The sequence below is a fragment of the Sciurus vulgaris genome (assembly GCF_902686455.1).
Source record: "Sciurus vulgaris genome assembly, chromosome: 7".
Lineage (NCBI taxonomy): Eukaryota > Metazoa > Chordata > Mammalia > Rodentia > Sciuridae > Sciurus > Sciurus vulgaris.
In genome coordinates this window covers 11,714,499-11,729,136 of record NC_136467.1, presented here as the reverse complement: position 1 = coordinate 11,729,136, position 14,638 = coordinate 11,714,499, and positions in this window count along the sequence as shown.

The window sequence follows — 14,638 nt, the reverse complement described above, 5'->3', positions numbered from 1 at the left end:
AAAATCTGTGAAAATGCATACACTTATTCAGCATGAGAGTTCTAGCAATAAGAACTTTTAACAATTTAGCTGAGCAAAGAGCTGCTATTGCTTTCTGAAACCCAAATAGATTGTCAGATTTTTTTCTTACTTTTTTGCATATAGTTCAGAAAGTTCAGTAACATTTCTCAGAAATTATCTTCTCCGTATTTTTGAAAACCTTGTTGGTCTAGAAGTAAGAAGAACCCAGATCTTCCACAGGGCAAATAAATGTTGATTTTAAATTGTTTCCTTAAAACATCACCAACAAAATCTCTACACAGGGGTATAAAGTAAGGTAAGATCATTAACGCAAACACAGAAATGCTTCTTACGCTGCTAAAATATTAAGAAGTTTTGTTTATTGATCTTAGGAATTTTAACTCTCATTTTCTACACACACATACCTGGTTACTTCCAGAAAACCAAGATATTTACAGGATGAGGTAACCAAACTTGTGTGTTAGGTAGTACCGTAAGTGAGGTTTAAACTCTGTGACATGAAACCTGCTCATCTCCTTTACCCTCTGTCTTCATCATTTTGTGTGGCTGCAACAGAATAGTGCAGGCTGGGTAATTTATAAACAATAAGTTTATTTGGCTCAAGGTTCTGGAAGCTGGAAAAATAAGACGGAGAACCACCTCTGTTGGGGGCCTTCTTAATGCATCAAAGCATGGTGGCAGCTAGCCCGTGGCAAGAGAGAATGCCTGAGGGGGCAAGAGAGGGTGGGACTCACTGTTGTTAACAACCCACTGGCCAGTTAACTAACTTACTCCTGGGACAAGGACATTAATCCATTCCTGAGGCAGAGCCCTCACGGCCTGATGGCCTCTTCCCGGGTCCCACTTCCCAACACTGTGGTATTGGGGATTAGGTGAGTTTCAACACGTGAACTTTGGAGGATGCACTCAGATCATGGCACCGACAGGATTTAGCATAGTTGCTTCATTGTTTGCTGAATTACCTTGCGATATGAAGGAAAAGACGAAAGAGGCATATTTGACCCAGTGGCAACCGGGAGCAACTTAGAGTCTAGGAATTAAGGGGATCAGTAGTGCCCGTGGAGTAACTAGCAGCAGGGACTCCAGTCTTTCAATCAGTTCGAACAGTGTAACCCAAAATGAGTGATGGGACAAAAGTAGCCACCAAACAAGAGACTGCCTCCTGCCTTGCCACAGCATCTGTTTGAACCAGTATCTCATCCCATAGAAGATCAACAAGGCCAGCCCTCACAGGTGCAGAGTTGGGAAGCAGTGATCCTTTTGAGGTCTCATAAGTGGTTCGGTGGGGCCTGTGGGGAGGAGGCAGGCTTTGGGCATCTGGGCAACTTGAACTTGGTTCTGGAAGCAGTGGAAACACACTGAGGTGTTTAAAATAGAAGTGACGCAAACAAGTGGGTATTTGAGGATTAATTCAAGGAACAAGACTGAAAACAAGGAGGTGGTATAGCCACAGTGCCGGGAGAGGTGCAGGGAGCCTGAGCTGGGACAAAAGGAGAGAGAAGGAGAGATTAGGAAGTGCAAACCCTGCCAGACCCCGCTGGGGATGTGGAGTCAAGGAGCAGACCAGGACTCTTATAGCACAAGTGGGATTTCATCTGATTGAATAAGGGGCAAAGGAAAAAAATCTCAGCAAAGTAAATTCTTATAGGCTAGAGGGCCATTACCTGCTTACATGGTGTCTGATGTCCCCATGGAGTTACAGGGAGGCAGTAAGCCAAATATTAACACTGTGTTAATTCCTTCCCTCTTGGGTATTGCCAATTTCCTCATCATGCTTCTCTCTCTATTCTGTATTTTAACGCGTATTTAGTTTTCCTGAAAGAGCTCAATCAGCACATAGTAGAAACTCTTTTAAAATAAATTGATGCATGAGTAACTCACAAGTTGCACGTTTTCTGTCTGGTATTTACATTGTAAGTATCTTACATCACGCTTCACACATTGGACCATGATTGGAGCAGAATCACCAATTCCCCGAATGACACAGGCACCGGTTCCTCTTCTGTAACTCTCAGGCCCAAGTGTCATGATCATGATGTAAAAGTGATGTCACGTTTCAATGGTGAGAAACTATGACGATGTTAAAAGGTTCGGATCTTTGGAGTATAATTTTAAGAACAGCATTACCAATACATTACTATAGTTATTTAAAAGGAAATAAAATTAGTTCGCTTTGCTAGAAAGAAAAAAAGGGTGAAGGAAGAAATCTCATGAAAATAGAAGGGAGACCAGCAGAGTAGAAGAAGGGGTTCAGGGGAGGAGGGGAGGTACTGGGAAATAAATTATACCAAGTTTGTTCTGTGCAGGTACAAATAGAATGAATCCCACTATTCTTTCTATTTACACTTCTTTTTTAAAATTTTAATTTATTTTTATTGTAAACAAGTGGGATACATGTTGTTTCTGTTTGTACGTGGAGTAACAGCATACCATTTGCGTAATCATACATTTACCTAGGGTAATGATGTTTGATTCATTCTGTTATTTTTTCCTCCCCCCCACCCCTCTCACCCCTCTTTCCCTCTATACAGTCCCTCTTTCCTCCATTCTTGCTCCCCCACCCCCCATTATGTGTCATCATCCACTTATCAGAGAGATCATTCATCCTTTGATTTTTTGAGATTCGCTTATCTCACTTAGCATGATATTCTCCAATTTCATCCATTTGTCTGCAAATGCCATAATTTTATTATTCTTTATAGCTGAGTAATATTCCATTGTGTGTGTATATATATATATATATATATATATATATATATACCATAGTTTTCTTTATCCATTCATCAATTGAAGGACATCTAGGTTGGTTCCACAATCTGGCTATTGTGAATTGAGCAGCTATGAACATTGATGTGGCTGTATCTCTGTAGTATGCTGATTTTAAGTCCTTTGGGTATAGGCCGAGGAGTGGGATAGCTGGGTCAAATGGTGGGTCCATTCCAAGTTTTCTAGGGAATCTCCACGCTGCTTTCCAGAGTGGCTGCGCTAATTTGCAGCCGCACAAGCAATGTATTAGTGTACCTTTTTCCCCACATCCTCTTCAACACCTATTGTTGCTAGTATTCTTGATAATCGCCATTCTACTTGGGGCGAGATGGAATCTTAGGGTAGTTTTGATTTGCATTTCTCTTATTACTAAAGATGTTGAACATTTTTTCATATGTTTGTTGATTGCTTGTAGATCTTCTTCTGTGAAGTGTCTATTCATATCCTTAGCCCATTTGTTGATTGGGTTATTTGTATTCTTGGTGTAGAGTTTTTTGAGTTCTTTATAGATTCTGGAAATTAGTGCTCTATCTGAAGTATGAGTGGCAAAGATATTCTCCCACTCTGTAGGCTCTTTCTTCGCATTGCTGATAGTTTCCTTTGCTGAGAGAAAACTCTTTAGTTTGAATCTATCCCAGTTGTTGAGTCTTGCTTTTATTCCTTGTGCTATGGGTGTCCTGTTAAGGAAGTCTGATCCTAAGCCAACAAGTTGAAGATTTGGACCTACTTTTTCTTCTATAAGATGTAGGGTCTCTGGTCTGATTTCAAGGTCCTTGATCCATTGTGAGTTGATTTTTGTGCAGGGTGAGAGATAGGGGTTTAGTTTCATTCTGTTACATATGGATTTCCAGTTTTCCCAGCACCATTTGTTGAAGTGGCTATCTTTTCTCCATTGCATATTTTTGGCACCTTTGTCTAGTATGAGAAAATTGTATTTATTTGGGTTTGTGTCTGTGTCCTCTATTCTGTACCACTGATCTACCTGTCTATTTTGGTGCCAGTACCATGCCGTTTTTGTTACTATTCCTTTGTAGTATAGTTGAAGTTCTGGTATTGTGATACCCCCTGTTTCATTCTTCCTGCTAAGGATTGCTTTAGCTATTCTGGGTTTCTTATTCTTCCAGATGAATTTCATGATTGCTTGCTCTATTTCTGTGAGGTACATCATTGGGTTTTAATTGGAATTGCATTGAATCTGTATAGCACTTTTGGTAGTATGGCCATTTTGACAATATTAATTCTGCCTATCCAAGAACATAGGAGATCTTCCCATCTTCTAAGGTGTTCCTCAATTCCTTTCTTCAATGTTTTGAAGTTTTCATTGTAGAGATCTTTCACCTCTTCAGTTAGATTGATTCCCAAGTATTTTATTTTTTTTTTGAGGCTATTGCAAATGGAATTGTTTTCCTCATTTCCCTTTCAGATGTTTCATTGCTTGCATATAAAAATACTTTAGATTTATGCATGTTGATTTTATAGCCTGCTATTTTGCTGAATTCATTGATGAGGTCTAGAAGTTTTCTGGAGGAGTTTTTTGGATCTGCTAAATATAGAATCATGTCATCTGCAAATAGTGACAGCTTAAGTTCCTCTTTTCCTATTCGTATCCCTTTAATTTCTTTAGTCTGCCTAATTGCTCTGGCTAGAGTTTCGAGGACAATGTTAAATAGAAGTGGTGAAAGAGGACATCCCACTCTTGTTCCTGTTTTTAAAGGGAATGGTTTCAGTTTTTCTCCATTAAGAATGATGTTGGCCATGGGCTTAGCATAAATAGCCTTTACAATGTTCAGGTATGTTTCTACTATCCCTCTTTTTTCTAGTGTTTTCAGCATGAAGGGGTGTTTTGTTGAACACTTTTTCTGTGTCAATGGAAATAACCATATGATTCTTATCCTTAAGTCTATTGACATGATGGATTATGTTTATTGATTTATGGATGTTAAACCATCCTTGCATTCCAGGGATGAACCCCACTTGTTCGTGGTGTACAATTTTTTGAATATGTTTTTGGATATGGTTTGCCAATATTTTGTTAAGGATCTTTGCATCTATATTCATCAAGGATATTGGTCTAAAATTTTCTTTCCTTGATGTGTCTTTTCCTGGTTTGGGTATGAGGGTGATATTAGCTTCATAGAATGAGTTTGGTAGGGTACCCTCCTTTTCTATTTCCTGGAATACTTTGAGAAGTATTGGAATGAGTTCTTCTTTGAAGGTCTTGTAGAACTCGGCTGAGAATCTGTCTGGTCATGGGCTTTTCTTGGATGGTAGGCTTTTAATGGCTTCTTCTATTTCATTGTTTAATATTGATCTGTTTAAATTGTGTATGTCCTCCTGGTTCAGTTTGGGAGAAGCATATGTCTCTAGAAATTTGTCAATGTCTTCGGTAGTTTCTATTTTGTTGGAATACAGATTTTCAAAGTAGCTTCTCATTATGTTCTATATCTCAGTGGTGTCTGTCATGTTATTTCCTTTTTCATCATGAATTTTAGTAATTTGAGTTTTCTCTCTCCTTTTATTTGTTACTGTGGCTAAGGGTTTGTCTATTTTGTTTACTTTTTCAAAGAACCAACTTTTTTGTTTTGTCAATTTTTTGAATTGTTCCTTTTGTTTCAATCATTGATTTCAGCTCTGATTTTAATTATTTCCTGTCTTTTACTACTTTTGCTGTTATTCTGTTCTTCTTTTTCTAGGGCTTTGAGCTGTAATGTTAGGTCATTTAGTTGTTGACTTTTCATTCTTTTCTGGAATGCGCTCCATGCAATGAATTTTCCTCTTAGTACTGCTTTCATAGTGTCCCAGAGATTTTGATATGTTGTATCATCATTCTCATTGACCTCTAAGAATTTTTTTATCTCCTCCCTGATGTTTTCTGTTATCCATGTTTCATTCAATAGCATATTATTTAGTCTCCAGGTGTTGTAGTAGTTTCTGTTTTTTTATTTTGTCATTGATTTCTACTGTCAGTCCATTATGATCTGATAGAACACAAGGCAGTATCTATTTTTTTGCATTTCCTAAGGGCTGCTTTGTGGCATAACATATGGTCTATTTTTGAGAAGGTTCCATGTGCTGCTGAGAAGAAAGTGAATTCGCTCGTTGATGGATGGAATATTAAGTCTATTAAGTCTAGGTTATTGATTGTGTTATTGAGTTCTATGGTTTCTTTGGTTGGTTTTTGTTTGGAAGATCTATCTAGTGGTGACAGCGGTGCATTAAAGTCACCCAGAATTAATGTGTTGTGTTATATGTGATTCCTGAAATTGAGAAGGATTTGTTCGATGTACAGGGATGCACCATTGTTTGGGGCATAAATATTTACTATTGTTATGTCTTCCTGATTTATGGTTCCCTTAAGCAGTATGAAATGTCCTTCTTTATCCCTTCTGACTAACTTTGGCTTGAAGTCCACTTTATCTGATACAAGGATGGAAACCCCTGCTTTTTTACTAAGTCCATGTGCGTGGTAGATTTTTTCCCTTCCTTTCACCTTTAGTCTGTGGATGTCTTTTTCTATGAGATGAGTCTCTTGCAAGCTGCATATTGTTGGGTCTTTCTTTTTAATCCATTCTGCCAGTCTATGTCTTTTGATTGATGAGTTTAGGCCATTAACGTTCAGGGTTATTATTGAGATATGATTTGTATTCCCAGTCATTTAGCTTATTTTTGGTTTTTAAGTTGGCTTGGTTTCTCCTTTGAGTGTTTTTTCTCTAAGGTAGTTCCTCCCTTTGCTGACCTCCATTGTTGTTTTTCATTTCCTCCTCATGGAATATTTTGTTGAGAACATTCTGTAACGCAGGCTTTCTATTTGTAAATTCTTTTAACTTTTGTTTATCATGGGAGGATTTTATTTCATCTTCAAATCTGAAGGTTAGTTTTGCTGGGTATAGGATTCTTGGTTGGCAACCATGTTCTTTCAGAGCTTGAAATATGTTGGTCCAGGCCCTTCTAGCTTTTAGAGTCTGGGTTGAGTAGTCGGCTGCTCTCCGTATTGGTCTCCCCTATATGTAATCTGATGCTTTTCTCTCACAGCCTTCAAAATCCTATCTTTATTTTGAATGTTAGGCATTTTCATTATAATGTGCTTTGGTGTGGATCTGTTGTGATTTTGTGCATTTGGTGTTCTGTAAGCCTCTTGTATTTGATTTTCCATTTCATTCTTCAGGTTTGGAAAATTTTCTGATATTATTTCATTGAATAGATTGTTCATTCCTTTGGTTTGTATCTCTGTGCTTTCCTCAATCCCAATAATTCTTAAATTTGGTCTTTTCATTCTGAGGTTCTGTCTTCCAAGTGGTCTAGTCTTTTGGTGATGCTTTCCATTGAGTTTTTTTATTTGGTTTATTTTTTCCTTCATTTCAAGGATTTCCGTTTGTTTTTTTCTGAGAATCTCTATCTCTTTGTCGAAACGCTCTTTTGCTTCCTGCAGTTGTTCTTTCAGCTTATTGGTATTATCATTCATTGCCTGCATTTGCTCTCTTATCTCATCCTTTGCTTCACAAATCATCTTAATCATGAAGTTCTTTTCTGACATTTCTTCTAACATACTGTCATTGGATTCTATTAATATAGAATCTAGATTTGTTTGGATCATTTTCTTCCCTTGTTTTTTCATGTTGTTCATTTATCTTCCCCTCTAGCAGTGCAGATCTGGGGTATTGCAAATTTCCCCTATAGGGTTATAGTAGCCCTATAGGTTTCCAAAACCTTTTCTTTAAGGGGAGATCAATATTAGCAGTGCCCAATTCAGACACTATGCAATCCTAGACCAAATAGCCCCTATGAGGACAATAAGGAAATTATCATAATAAACAGAATGAGTTCAAATATTATCTTCAGTAAAACAAACAGATTTGCAATAAGGTCTGCAGTTTTTAATGGAGGACAAAGAGGATGCAGAGAGATGTAGAATGTGGCTGTTAATAGGATAAGAAAAGAATATACAGAAGTTCTAGATAATAGAAAGGGTTAGAGTGTAATCAAAAGAAATTGGATGTTAGCATGCAAGAAAGGGAGAAAGAGACTCTGAGGGAACAGGTAAACAGAAGGAAAAGAGAGCAAGAAAAGCAAAGAATAAAAATTTAAATTTTTTCAATAAGGATAAAAAAGAAAATCTACAGTATAACAGTCATATAGTAATGAAACCTCCCAGTCTTCAGTAGCCTGGTGCATGAGAGGTACCTGACAATGAGCTTCAAGCCTCCAGCAGACATCTCAGGATGGGATTTGCCCCACCTAAAGACTGGAGCTCTGGCTTCCAGGATTATCCAAGATGGGTGCTCTGGTTTCCAAATGTGTTGGCAAATGGGGAGCTGCAGCTCAGGGTGTGGACGTGGTCAGCTGGAGGTCCTGGAGGTGGGGTGCGGTTGGTCAGGCAGGGGCTCTGGAGGTCGGGTGTATTTGGTGTGGTTGCGGGATCCTGGAGGCCAGGTGCAATCAGTCGGTCTGGGGTCCCAGTTAGAGGGCGCAGTCAGTTGGTCTGGGGGTCCTGGTGGCAGGGAGCAGTCAGTCGATGTGAGAGCCCCAGAGGCAGGGAGTGATTGGTCTGGCTGAGGGATCCTGGAGACAGGGCTCAGTCAGACTGGCCCGGGGTCCTATGGGGCCTGGCTGTTGTCTCAATATGGCAGCAGCCATGTGTAATCAAACCTGCAGGTACTGTGACAGTGAACTTCCAGGCAACAGCAGGCAGCTGGTGCTCCACTGGCAGTTTGCGATCAGTTTGCTGACTGTTGTTGGACGATCGGGAGGTGAACCTTGTGTGTTGGGTGATGGATAGGTGTAAGGCAGGCAATGGACAGGCGAGAGGCAGGCAATGAATCCCACTATTCTGTATAATCATAATGCACCAATAATTTTTTTTTAAATAGAAATGATTTAATCAGGTGAAAAATAAAGAAAATTAGCTTGCTTCATTTGAATGTGGTGGGAAAAACACCATTCTTAATATTTTGCATATTGAACATTTTAAACAAAAATTAGACCTTTTAAAATATATTATTATAATCAGTTTCATTTTTAGAATTTTTAGGAATCAATATTATAACCATCCATTTTCCCAGATTTTATAAAGAAAATAAATAGGAAAATGGGTTTAATAGGTAAAATTCGTTTCACAGAAACTATTAGAAGTCCTCTTCAGGAATGGTAAGAGATATTTTAATACCTACTGTGATTATGTCTGCCATCTTATGATTTCAATTTGAAAAGAAGAATGAAGTAAGGTTTTCCATGTCTCTTTTCAATGACACATTCATTCATTCATTCATTCACTCTTTTCTGCTCTCACATTCTTTCATTCATTCAAGGAATATTTATTGAAAATCTACTATGTGTGGACATTTATGGTCAAACAATAACCATTTCCTCTCTAAGAACTCCTTGGTTTCCTTCTGGGCGTTAACTTCCCTCCACTGTTAAACCCTTGCTGGTGCTAAATCTGAGAAGCTCGGTCCTACCACAAGCCCCTGGGGCCTCCGTTCTCCACATCTTTCCTCTCATCCCCTGGAACAACTCATGGGAAGGCAGAAGACCCAGAACTGCTCAGCCAGATGCTCTCTCCCGGGGTGATCAATGTTGAGAGGAGTGACACATTTGGAGAAGGTTGGTCAGACTGGTCCCTTCCTTCATCTGCTGGTGGTGGGACAGGGGTGGGGTGGTGAGGAGGAGTATCTGTCTAGTGCTCCTTGACTATTGCTTATTGCAAACATTTTCTTTCTTTTTCACTTTTGTTGATGAGTTCCTTTTTATCCTTTCAATAACTTCATTTTTTCCTTAGTTTAACCAGATTTCTTTTCTGAGATCAGCTATCAAAGAACCCAAGTGAGCTAGTAAAGACATAAACCCCACTTTAAGGGGCTTGCAGTCTAGCAATCACATGGCAGATCTTTCTACCAAAATGCATGTGAATGACAGTGGATGGTGTTTCCCACAGTGATCAACTTCTTAACGCCACCAGCACGTCAGATTCATCAAATGCCAGAAGCAGATGAAATCCTCATTAACTCATGATGCAGTAGGAACAAGCCTTGCAGCTTAGGTGCTCTGTTCCTTCAGGTGAGTGGATTTACAACAGGTCAAACACCAAATAGAAATGCTTTCATCCTCATGGTAATGGTCTGATATGAAAAATAACCTTAGATCTCTAGCACCTAGTGGTTGATGGCAAACGCAATCTGCTACCACAGAGACCAGGTCTAACCTTACAATAAGTTAGTGCAGAGGTAAGTTTAACTAGCTCACAAAAACAAACAAATAAAAACAAACAAAAAACCCCCCACATCTGATGACACTAAACGAGACTTAAATCAAAGGAGCCAAGGCATTCGGTGCAATTTAATGAGAAATGAATCCATTACAGTATATACTTTTATTGCTTTGAGGAGGTAAGGAAGAATAAGTTGGACTTTCTTCTAAATGGATATAACTGCACCACTTTCTCATGCAGCTTCTGCATTAGAGTCAAAAGAGATTTTTATGCACAAATGCCAATAATGGTTTTAAACAGTATAAATACTTGCTCGAAGATGGATCCTAATGCCCTCTTTGGAACTATTGTGGTCTATCAGGTCAATAATACTCATTTAAAAAACTCTGTAAAAGTGTTTTCATACAATAGCCCCTGAAGATAATGAAAGGGCCATTAAGGTTTGCTGAGTCAATAACCTATATTTTTAATACATACTCCAAAATTCATTTCCTCTTCTATGTCAACGTCTGTTTAAACTATTTCAATTAATTATTGTTAAGAGGGAGAGCTGTAATCGGTTTGAACTTTGACTGTTATTCATCATTTGGTTCTTAAAACCAGTTGCTTTTCCTGGTATGTTAAGCTAGATTCTTACCAATGGCTTTGAGCAATGGAACCCGGAAAAAGGAATGTGATAGAGAGAAAGAAGATGTTACTTACTTACATGTCGGTACAAATAGAAATAAAAACACCTCTACGACAGTGACTTGGAAAACTGGGCAAAAGCCAGTCTGTATACTCAAACTGGCCAGGTTATTGCAGATAATTTCAGGTTCTTCTGGATTTTTTTTTAAACTTCATTTTACAAAATGGTTATATCAGAAATTTAAATCTGGACAAACCAACACAAGCATGACCAATGGGCTCCAAATAGCCTCTTCTCAGTTATAATTTCACATTTATTTGATTTGTGAGAGTAAAAAACACTTTAATGTTTAAAGTACAGACATTTAAAATATAGTTTATATATTTAGTGTCTGACAATTGAGACTCAAATTGCATATACTTTTATAGAAAGGGTGCCAAAGTTGTAAGGGCTAAATTGATAAATTTATTCTGAAGGGAAGCACTGACAATTTGAAATAAGGTTACATTTATTTTTACACATCTTGTTTGTATCTACGCATGCATGATTTAAATTGTTGGGATTCTGCAATTTTACTGTATGATTTTTTTTTACCACTGCATGTTGGAAGCTCACAAAAATGAGACGCCTGTTCTTCTTGTTTCTCAGTTGATCAGTATTTTCAATAAATATTTTCTTCCCCTTCCTCTATACTGTGGTTTTATGAAAATACCTTTCAGTTTAATTATTTAACCTTGACTTGTTTTGCTAGGTGAAGAGAGGCTAGCAGTTTTGCTTGGCTCTGTTATTTGAATCTGACAAGGCTCACAGTTTTAATTAAGTTGGATTTTCTAACCTGCCCGTCTTGTCTGCTGGCTGCAGTGAGATCCCCAAACAGAGCAGTGTCCTGGTCTTGGTGACACCACACAGCTGCATGAGACAGAAAGAGACAACAGACCCGGAGCCACCTGAACTCAGAGCACAAAGGGAAACGATATGCCTTAGAAAAGGGGTACAGGGGCCCCGGGGGTGGTTGCAGGTTTGAAGTCTGTGCTGATTTTGACTTTATTACCCCAAGCCCTGATTGACACCACCACGCAGGTCTTACAAAATCAGCATTCAAGTGAACAAAATAGTGAGTGAAATCAGAGCCGTTAACACAGTCCATCTGTTCTTCCAACACACTCACTGAGCACCCACGGGAGCCATTCCCAAGAGCTGGAGGAGAAATGGCAAAGGAAGACCCAGACCTTTACCTTCCTGGAGCTTCAAGAGAGAGGTCTTCTAGAAAGTGGACTAAGTTGCACAGAAAAAAAATTTGCTCCAATATTGTAAACGCACATACAGTCTCGTCATGAATAAAGGCAGAAATTGGCAATGAAGTAGAAGCTTTGTAATGTAGCCTTGGATTAAAACCCTGTAGACCAGCTTGCTGAGTAGATCTGTCCTTAAAAAGCCTACATATGAATGAGTCCAAAGGAATCCATGGTCCCTAAGAATTGAACATAGCTGTGTCCAGGCAAAGTCTTTTGAAATAATTGTAATATATTTCTGATTTTAGATTCGTGTGCTTTTTAGTAACAATTTAATGTTCAAAGGAAAACACTATCGTGCTGAAGTTTGGTTTGTTACTTTGTACGGATTTCCATAGAATTAAGTCATATACTCGTCATGAAAGGTCACTGGATGACCTCAGCAGGGTCAGCCTAAGTGAAAAGAGCGGATATTACCAACAGATTAATGGACCTTACATGTCACAGTTAGTCTAAATATAGGACCAGTAGGTCCTCACAGAGCCAAGAATAAGAAGCTGGTCCCAGAGGTTTCAGATTCAATTTTCGTGATCCGTTGGGCTAGCCCTTTGCACTAAAGCTGGTTCTCACCTACCGAATGGCGCCATGCAATAGAGTACATTTTCTGAGTCCAAACCTTGGGAGATGTGTAGGAAATTCCCTTCTCTCTCACCATCTGAGACCAGGGCTTGAGCTGGGGAGCACACGTGAACTGAGTCACTGGCATGTTGGTTCAGGATACCAAACTACAGAAGAAAAGGAAGATTCCACTTCATCCAGATAAAGGTCAAATCCAGTTTTCAGTGGTGAAATTTCTAACAAGGGTGATTGTTAATTTTCTTGATTCTCATTCTTTAGTTTCTAAAGGGAGCATATTCTGAAGCAAGAGTTTAGGAGAATTTGTCGCAGGTCTCAGACAAATTCATGGATGGGGTTGCAGAGGGACAATTCAGGGGCCCTTCAAATACTTAACTCTGGAGATGGGTTACTACACAGTTGGCAGACATGCTCTTGAAAGCCTTCTAACGACTCTCTAAGATCTCCAGGGGAACTTCCATTCCCTCTGTTGTAAGGCAGTCAGGACCCCAGGCTCCAAATCCCGGCCTTGCTGTCACTGGCTCTTTGTCCTTGGCGGTTGACAGTAATTCTTGGCACACAGTGGAGGAGAGGGTGCATATGTATTTGGGCCTGACACCTGTAAGGCTTCCAGTAGAGAAATGATGATGCACTGAAATTAAAGCAATTAGTAGAAAAAAGTTAATTTTTCACATGTATATTAATAGAAAACCTCATCAATATTTTCTCTATGAGAGGCATGTAAATCAACTTTTCTCACTACTATTAGATTATTGCTAGCTTTTTGAAAAGTCATTTTAAAGCATCATTTTAAAACCAATCACAAAAAAGTTGTAAAGAACTGTCATCTTTTCATCTTTTAGGCTAGAATTTATGAAGTGAGCTCCCTCTCCCTCTAAGTGACTGATCTAGGAAATTCACAGACCTTACTTAAACCATGTGAAAATAAAAACCTAGCACAGTATTTCTATCATGAGAGACATCTTTCTTTCTTCTCCCTTCACTGTGTTTGATCATGGACAATGAGATATATAGTTGTATAGAGACACGTTCATTTGCCTTTCCCCAAAGACATTCCCACTAATATTTTTTTCACCATTCATCTTGACTAGTTTGATTTTTCTCCTGGTTGATTTTCCTCTTCTCTTTTATGAACGTTTCTGCTCAGACTACCAATGCTTTCCTTTCTTCTTCTCTTTTATCAGTTCTGAAATAGGGGCTGTGAATTTCCACAGAGCTATGTTTGTTTTTTAGCGAGTGTTTTTCCTTCAAATGCTGAGGACAGACCATTTATATTTTGGTGATGAAGGATAATTTAACTTTAGTAGAATTGTATCTTCCATCAAGAGAAGGAAAACATGGCTCCTTCCCATCCTACTCAAATTTTAATACCGAGGAACATTAGCATATATTTATTGATAGTGGGGTCCACGGTAATCCACAAATTGGCCAAAATAATTCATGAGATTTACTGATTCCATAATTCCTATTTTACTCCACATTCTGGAAAGCAGGAAATGGAGGGAGAACATTGAGCTTTGTTTTATAATAATGATACTGGGTTGTTTATGAGGGTCATGTTTGAATTATGAATTCTTTCACGCTCATAAGTCACAGGGGAATAGTAACTACCGTCGACTCATCAACTTTTTTAATTCTGTGAAACAAATCCCTCTGGAAAAATGAATATTAATAATTAGACAGTATCCAATTAGGGGCCATAGGCCAGAGCTAATCCCTCAACTCAAAAATCCACAAAGCACATGTAACAGTAGAAACTTAAGCTAACAAACTCTATTAACATAAAATTAATGATAAGAGTACAGTGTGAGAGATTTCAGCCCCCTTCAGTAAGAGCTATTGACATAATTGTATTGACATAATTGTTTCCTTTTTCTGTGAAATTCATTTTTAGCATAAGACTTTCATTTTGCCCTTTGAAACAAACATGTAATTTTCATTTTACATCTATTTAAGAACCTGTATTTTGATCAATTCTTAAATATGAGCCTTATTCCTTGCAAATTAAGAACACATTGAGGCCTATATTTTCTTTGATGTTAACAGAGAAATTTGCTGTCTCCAGCAAACTCAATGAGGAATTGCTCCATTTCTAATTCACTTAGAGGTGCCAGATACGTTTCCCCAAATCATTTGAAGTTCTGTTCCCGT